This window comes from Beta vulgaris, chromosome 8 (genome assembly GCF_026745355.1).
Source record: "Beta vulgaris subsp. vulgaris cultivar EL10 chromosome 8, EL10.2, whole genome shotgun sequence".
Taxonomy (NCBI): Eukaryota; Viridiplantae; Streptophyta; class Magnoliopsida; order Caryophyllales; family Amaranthaceae; genus Beta; species Beta vulgaris.
Genome location: NC_079209.1, coordinates 21,396,387 through 21,405,560, shown reverse-complemented (window position 1 = coordinate 21,405,560; position 9,174 = coordinate 21,396,387).

Here is a 9,174-nt window from a genome sequence, read left to right as displayed (position 1 = left end):
AATATTGATGCAAGCATGTTCGTTGGGAACTTTTTGGTCCGAAATTTTTTTTGGTCCGAAAATGAAAGGCATCTCAAGAGCAACCTTTCAAGTTCCTAGTTCATTAGTTGGCCTTGTTTGATCCGAATTTTTTTGGTCTGAAATTTTTTGGTCCGAAATTTTTTTTGGTCCGAAAATATTTTATATAGTCCGAATCTTTTTATATTGTCGAATTTTTTTTATTTCGACATTTTTGATGATTTTTAGTCGAAAATTATAATTATTAATATTTACTATTTAAATTTTTTTAAGTTTTATTTGTTGTATTGTGAGAATGGTTAGTATAATAATGGCATATAGGATAAAAATATTATATGCATCGGTCATTTAAAAGCTTACAAGACAAATGGGGTTGACGCTACAATTTTGATGTCAACATGTAAAGCAATGTAGTGTATTTTGTTTCACGCCAGTGGCGATTCCTATGCTCAACAGGTGAACGCGAACATGACTGTTATCTAAAATATCAGTAGCTGTATTTAGAATCAACTTGCAATACAAAAATTATTAAAAGAGACGGTCTAATTTTAATATAAAAGTAGACCTAGTAACTAAATGGATTAAACTAGTGACCGATATAAATTAACCTAGTCACTATTGGGCTTTAATATTGGGCTTAGCTTTGCCTAATTTTAATTTAAAAGTAGGCGGTCTCTTACAAGACAAACTCCTTGCAATAAATAACTCAAAATATACCAATTTCTCTCCGTTTGACTTTTATGTCAACAAACTCATGCAATCTGCACGCATTGTAAAGGTATTGTATCTGATCGTATAAAGGTTGTTTACGCTCATGTCTGTTCCAACGCATCTCTCTCCATTGACTTACATCTGGCATCGTAAATAAAAAGGCATCTCAAGAGCAACTCTCTGTCAAGATCTGAATCAGGGGAAGGAATCTGCAAAATTATTTTATTCTTATAATTATAATTAATATTTTTCTCTGACATATAGCTTCATAAATAAAAAAATTCATGATATGTTAGTCACTACTTGAGTGTCAAACGCCATCTGAATATCTTTAGCCCGTTCAGAACCTACAGCTAACCAGTGGATATAGTAGCTGTTTTCGCAGATAAACGGCTTGCAGGCTGGATGGAAATCTATTGTTAAACAAAATGTTCGAGAACACTGCACAAAAAAAAACACATACCCCAATTGAAAATCGATAAGCTACTTGCGGATAAGACTGAAGCGGTAGATTGAATTCATGTACTTTAACCTCAGGCGGTGGGGTTTTGAGGATGGTATAGTTGCTGACAACTGTTTGACTACATCAAAAAAATCGATGTGAGTTTCGCGTTGGAAATACCAGAAGAGCTCCCTGAACCTGTGCTAGGCTGCCCAGTCGCAGTTGTATGAGTAGCCTAACACAATTAAAACCATGCAAATAATCAAGTTATAGAAACTTATCCACTCAACGTATTAAAAAATACTCGAAAGTCTTTAGCAAAAATCCAAAACCAAATGATTATCCTCCAATAGTCTAATTTATTTGTAAGTAACTAAATTGAAAACAAAATAAAAGATCCAGTATATTCTATTAGTGGTTTAAAGCGGAGATTTCTATGTAAGCGACTTCTAAAGTTGATTAAAGGTGACCAATCAAATTTGTCTTCAAAGACTACGTACATACCAATGTGTTGTTTGATGTAGTATTATGATTTTAGGAAGAAAAGTTACATAGTATCATGTATGGGCACTATGTCAGTTATTATATGATTGCTACGAACATGTTAAGTATGAGATTTATTTATCAGACTAATATCATGTTTGTATGGAATATTGATGCAAGCATGTTCGTTGGGAACTTTTTGGTCCGAATTTTTTTTTTGCTCCGAAAATGAAGGGCATCTCATGAGCAACCTTTCAAGTTCCTAGTTAATTAGTTGGTCAAGTTTGGTCCGAAATTTTTTGTCCGAAATTTTTTGGTCCGAAATTTTTTTTGGTCCGAAAATATTTTATATAGTCCGAATCTTTTTATATTGTCGAATTGTTTTTATTTCGACATTTTTGATGATTTTTAGTCGAAAATTATAATTATTAATATTTACTATTTAAATACTTTTAAGTTTTATTTGTTGTATTGTGAGAATGAGTAGTATAATAATCGCATATAGGATAAAATTATTATATGCATTACAAGACAAATGGGGTTGACGCTACAATTTTGATGTCAACATGTAGAGTAATGTAGTGTATTTTGATTCACGCCAGTGGCGATTCCTATGTCAACGACGGTGAACGCGAAAGATAAGTAGCTCCAAATTAAAATGAACATGACTGTCATCTAATATATCAGTAGCTGTATTTAAAATTACCTTGCAATAAGTAACTCAAAATATACTAATTTCTCTCCGTTTGACTTTTATGTCAACAAACTCATGCAATCTGCACGCATTGTAAAGGTATTGTATCTGATCGTATAAAGGTTGTTTACGCCCATGCCTGTTCCAACGCATCTCTCTCCATTGACTTACATCTGGCATCGTAAATAAAAGATTATCTCAAGAGCAATTCTCTGTCAAGATCTGAATCGGGGGAAAGAATCTGCAAAATTATTTTATTCTTATAATTATAATTAATATTTTTCTCTGACATATAGCTTCATAAATAAAAAAAATCCATATCTGAATATCTTTAGCCCGTTCAGGACCTACCGCCAACTAGTGGATATAGTAGCTGTTTTCGCAGATAAACGGCTTGCAGGCTGGATGGAAACCTATTGTTAAACAAAATTTGCGAGCACACTGCACAAAAAAAAAAAAATACCCCAATTGAAAATCGATAAGTTACTTACGGATAAATCTGAAGCGGTATATTGAATTCGTGTACTTTAACCTCAGGCGGTGGGGTTTTGAGGATGGCATAGTTGCTGACAACTGTTTGACTACATCAAAAAAATCAATGTGAGTTTCGCCTTGGAAATACCAGAAAAGTTCCCTGAACCTGTGCTGAATGTGGTTGCCCAGTCGCAGTTGTATGAGTAGCCTCACACAATTAAAACCATGCAAATAATCAAGTTATAAAAATTTATCCACTCAACGTATTAAAAAATACTCGAAAGTCTTTAGCAAAAGTTCAAAACCAAATAATTATCCTCCAATAGTCTAATTTATTTGTAAATAACTAAATTGAAAACAAAATAAAAGATCCAATATATTTTATTAGTTGTTTAAAACGGAGATTTCTATGTAAGCGACTTCTAAAGTTGATTAAAGGTGACCAATCAAATTTGTCTTCAAAGATTACGTACATACCAATGTGTTGTTTGATGTAGTATCATGATTTTAGGAAGGAAAGTTATATAGTATCATGTATGGGGACTATGTCAGTTATTATATGATTGCTACGAACATGTTAAGTATGAGATTTATTTATCAGATTAATATCATGTTTGCATGGAATATTGATGCAAACATGTTCGTTGGGAACTTTTTGGTTCGAAATTTTTTTTTTGGTCCGAAATTTTTTTTTGCTCCAAAAATGAAGGGCATCTCAAGAGCAACCTTTCAAGTTCCTAGTTCATTAGTTGGTCTTGTTTGATCCAAAATTTTTTGTCCGAAATTTTTTGTTCGAAAATATTTTATCTAGTCCGAATCTTTTTATATTGTCGAATTTTTTTTATTTCGACATTTTTGATGATTTTTAGTCGAAAATTATAATTATTAATATTTACTATTTAAATAATTTTATGATTTATTTGTTGTATTGTGAGAATGAGTAGTATAATAATGGCATATACGATAAAAATATTATATGCATCGGTCATCTAAAATCTTACAAGACAAATGGGGTTGACGCTACAATTTTGATGTCAACATGTAGAGCAATGTAGTGTATTTTGTTTCATGCCACTGGCGATTCCTATGCTCAACAGGTGAACGCGAAATATAAGTAACTCCAAATTAAAATGAACATGACTATCATCTAAAATATCAGTAGCTGTATTTAGAATCAACTTGCAATAAGTAACTCAAAATATACCAATTTCTCTCCGTTTGACTTTTATGTCAACAAACTCATGCAATCTGCAAGCATTGTAAAGGTATTGTATTTGATCGTATAAAGGTTGCTTACGCCCATGCCTGTTCCAACGCATCTCTCTCCATTGACTTACATCTGGCATCGTAAATAAAAGATCATCTCAAGAGCAACTCTCCTTCAAGATCTGAATCGGGGCATGGAATCTGCAAAATTATTTTATTCTTATAATTATTATTAATATTTTTCTCTGACATATAGGTTCATAAATAAAAAAAATCCATGATATGTTAGAGTCACTTACCTGAGTGTCAAACGCCATCTGAAAAATATTTAGCCCGTTCAGGACCTACAGCCAACCAGTGGATATAGTAGCTGTTTTCGCAGATAAACGGCTTGCAGTCTGGATGGAAACCTATTGTTAAACAAAATGTTCGAGAACACTGCACAAAAAAAAAAAAAAACATACCCCAATTGAAAATCGATAAGCTACTTGCGGATAACTCTGAAGCGGTAGATTGAATTCGTGTACTTTAACCTCAAGCGGTGGGGTTTTGAGGATGGTATAGTTGCTGACATTTGTTTGACTACATAAAAAAATCGATGTGAGTTTCGCCTTGGAAATACCAGAAGAGCTCCCTGAACCTGTGCTAGGCTGCCCAGTCGCAGTTGTATGAGTAGCCTAACACAATTAAAACCATGCAAATAATCAAGTTATAGAAACTTATCCACTCAACGTATTAAAAAATACTCGAAAGTTTTTAGCAAAAGTCCAAAACCAAATAATTATCCTCCAATAGTCGAATTTATTTGTAAATAACTAAATTGAAAACAAAATAAAAGATCCAATATACTTTATTAGTTGTTTAAAGCGGAGATTTCTATGTAAGCGACTTCTAAAGTTGATTAAAGGTGACCAATCAAATTTGTCTTCAAAGATTACGTACGTACATACCAATGTGTTGTTTGATGTAGTATCATGATTTTTGGAAGGAAAGTTATATAGTATCATGTATGGGACTATGTCAGTTATTATATGATTGCTACGAACATGTTAAGTATAAATTTATTTATCAGATTAATATCATGTTTGTATGGAATATTGATGGAAGCATGTTCGTTGGAACTTTTGGTCCGAAATTTTTTTTGGTCCGAAAATGAAAGGCATCTCAAGAGCAACCTTTCAAGTTCCTAGTTAGGGATGGCAAATGGGCGGGGCGTATGCGGATACCCCTAAATCCACACCCACCTCCACCTAAATTTTCCATACCCACCACCTACCCGCCAACTAGGGATGGCAATTGGGCGGGGCGGGCGCGGAGGATGGTACCCCCACACCCGCACCCGCATTAAATTCTCATCCCCATCCCCGCCCCACCACCCATTGCGGGGAAAGATTTCATCCCCATCCCCGCCCCACCACCCATTACGGGGGGAAATTCTAGACCCACCCCCGCCCCACCCCCGCACCCGCGTCATACCCACTTCATCTCTGCAAAAAATCCACCAAAAAATCTGCCATAAGCCCATTATACTTGTCTACTTCACAATATAATATAGTAAAAGAAAAGTTAAAATACATTAACAAACGCAAATGTTTTATTAAATTTCAAAAGTGTCTTCAAATACGTTAGTAATATATGTATATAAATAGAATTTTATAATAAATATTGCGGGGGGGCGGGCGGGCGGGATGGGCGGGTATAACATAAAATCCACACCCGCTCCACCACCCATTGCGGGTACAATTTTAATCCCCATCCCTGCCCCATCCCCGCCAAACCTAGACCCATCCCCACCCCAATTGGGCGGGGATGGGGCGGGTCTCCTACTTGATCCGCCCCACTGCCATCCCTACCGCCAACCATGGCGGGTACAAGTTTCCATATCCACCTCCGCCCACGTGGGTATAAGGTTATACCCACACCCGCTCCACCATCCAAGTGATATCCATTACCCACTTATACCCGCCCATCACCTAGGTGGATTTTCCACCCGCCCACCTGATTTATTTTCATATATAATCTATTATATAAATTAGTTATTACAAACATCCATTTCAAAGAAAACAAAATACACATTCTTAGTATTCATATTTCTTAATTATTTTTTACAATTTTTTAGATTTATGAACATAATTCTTTATTTTATAAAGGGTAAATTAGTAAATATTATACGGGCGGATGGATATGGGCGGGGCGGCGGATATGGCGGGGCGGGTGGATTTGGGCGGATGTGACCTCATATCCACCACCTACCCACCACCCATGGCGGATTTGACTTTTCGTATCCATACCCACCCACTACCCACCAAAGTCATATCCATACCCGCCCCAACTGGGGCGGATGCGGTGCGAAACCCGCCAAATTATACCCACCTGCCATCCCTATTCCTAGTTCATTAGTTGGTCTTGTTTGATCCGAATTTTTTTGTTCGAAATTTTTTGGTCCGAAATTTTTTGGTCCGAAATTTTTTTTGGTCCGAAAATATTTTATATAGTCCGAATCTTTTTATATTTCGAATTTTTTTTATTTCGACATTTTTGATGATTTTTAGTCGAAAATTATAATTATTAATATTTACTATTTAAATTTTTTTAAGTTTTATTTGTTGTATTGTGAGAATGGGTAGTATAAAATGGCATATAGGATAAAAATATTATATGCATCGGTCATTTAAAAGCTTACAAGACAAATGGGGTTGACGCTACAATTTTGATGTCAACATGTAGAGCAATGTAGTGTATTTTGTTTCACGCCAGTGGCGATTCCTATGCTCAACAGGTGAACGCGAACATGACTGTTATCTAAAATATCAGTAGCTGTATTTAGAATCAACTTGCAATAAATAACTCAAAAATTACCAATTTCTCTCCGTTTGACTTTTATGTCAACAAACTCATGCAATCTGCACGCATTGTAAAGGTATTGTATCTGATCGTATAAAGGTTGTTTACGCTCATGTCTGTTCCAACGCATCTCTCTCCATTGACTTACATCTGACATCGTAAATAAAAAGGCATCTCAAGAGCAACTGTCTGTCAAGATCTGAATCAGGGGAAGGAATCTGCAAAATTATTTTATTCTTATAATTATAATTAATATTTTTCTCTGACATATAGCTTCATAAATAAAAAAATTCATGATATGTTAGAGTCACTACCTGAGTGTCAAACGCCATCTGAATATCTTTAGCCCGTTCAGAACCTACAGCCAACCAGTGGATATAGTAGCTGTTTTCGCAGATAAACGGCTTGCAGGCTGGATGGAAATCTATTGTTAAACAAAATGTTCGAGAACACTGCACAAAAAAAACACATACCCCAATTGAAAATCGATAAGTTACTTGCGGATAAGACTGAAGCGGTAGATTGAATTCATGTACTTTAACCTCAGGCGGTGGGGTTTTGAGGATGGTATAGTTGCTGACAACTGTTTGACTACATCAAAAAAATCGATGTGAGTTTCGCCTTGGAAATACCAGAAGAGCTCCCTGAACCTGTGCTAGGCTGCCCAGTCGCAGTTGTATGAGTAGCCTAACACAATTAAAACCATGCAAATAATCAAGTTATAGAAACTTATCCACTCAACGTATTAAAAAATACTCGAAAGTCTTTAGCAAAATCCAAAACCAAATAATTATCCTCCAATAGTCTAATTTATTTGTAAGTAACTAAATTGAAAACAAAATAAAAATCCAATATATTCTATTAGTTGTTTAAAGCGGAGATTTCTATGTAAGCGACTTCTAAAGTTGATTAAAGGTGACCAATCAAATTTGTCTTCAAAGACTACGTACTTGTTTGATGTAGTATTATGATTTTAGGAAGGAAAGTTACATAGTATCATGTATGGGCACTATGTCAGTTATTATATGATTGCTACGAACATGTTAAGTATGAGATTTATTTATCAGATTAATATCATGTTTGTATGGAATATTGATGCAAGCATGTTCATTGGGAACTTTTTGGTCCGAATTTTTTTTTGCTCCGAAAATGAAGGGCATCTCATGAGCAACTTTTCAAGTTCCTAGTTAATTAGTTGGTCAAGTTTGGTCCGAAATTTTTTGTCCGAAATTTTTTGGTCCGAAATTTTTTTTGGTCCGAAAATATTTTATATAGTCCGAATCTTTTTATATTGTCGAATTGTTTTTATTTCGACATTTTTGATGATTTTTAGTCGAAAATTATAATTATTAATATTTACTATTTAAATACTTTTAAGTTTTATTTGTTGTATTGTGAGAATGAGTAGTATAATAATTGCATATAGGATAAAATTATTATATGCATTACAAGACAAATGGGGTTGACGCTACAATTTTGATGTCAACATGTAGAGCAATGTAGTGTATTTTGTTTCACGCCAGTGGCGATTCCTATGCTCAACGGGTGAACGCGAAAGATAAGTAGCTCCAAATTAAAATGAACATGACTGTCATCTAATATATCAGTAGCTGTATTTAAAATTACCTTGCAATAAGTAACTCAAAATATACTAATTTCTCTCCGTTTGACTTTTATGTCAACAAACTCATGCAATCTGCACGCATTGTAAAGGTATTGTATCTGATCGTATAAAGGTTGTTTACGCCCATGCCTGTTCCAACGCATCTCTCTTCATTGACTTACATCTGGCATCGTAAATAAAAGATCATCTCAAGAGCAACTCTCTGTCAAGATCTGAATCGGGGGAAAGAATCTGCAAAATTATTTTATTCTTATAATTATAGTTAATATTTTTCTCTGACATATAGCTTCATAAATAAAAAAAATCCATATCTGAATATTTTTAGCCCGTTCAGGACCTACCGCCAACTAGTGGATATAGTAGCTGTTTTCGCAGATAAACGGCTTGCAGGCTGGATGGAAACCTATTGTTAAACAAAATGTGCGGGCACACTGCACAAAAAAAAAAAATACCCCAATTGAAAATCGATAAGTTACTTACGGATAAATCTGAAGCGGTAGATTGAATTCTTGTACTTTAACCTCAGTCGGTGGGGTTTTGAGGATGGCATAGTTGCTGACAACTGTTTGACTACATCAAAAAAAATCAATGTGAGTTTCGCCTTGGAAATACCAGAAGAGCTCCCTGAACCTGTGCTGAATGTGGTTGCCCAGTCGCAGTTGTATGAGTAGCCTAACA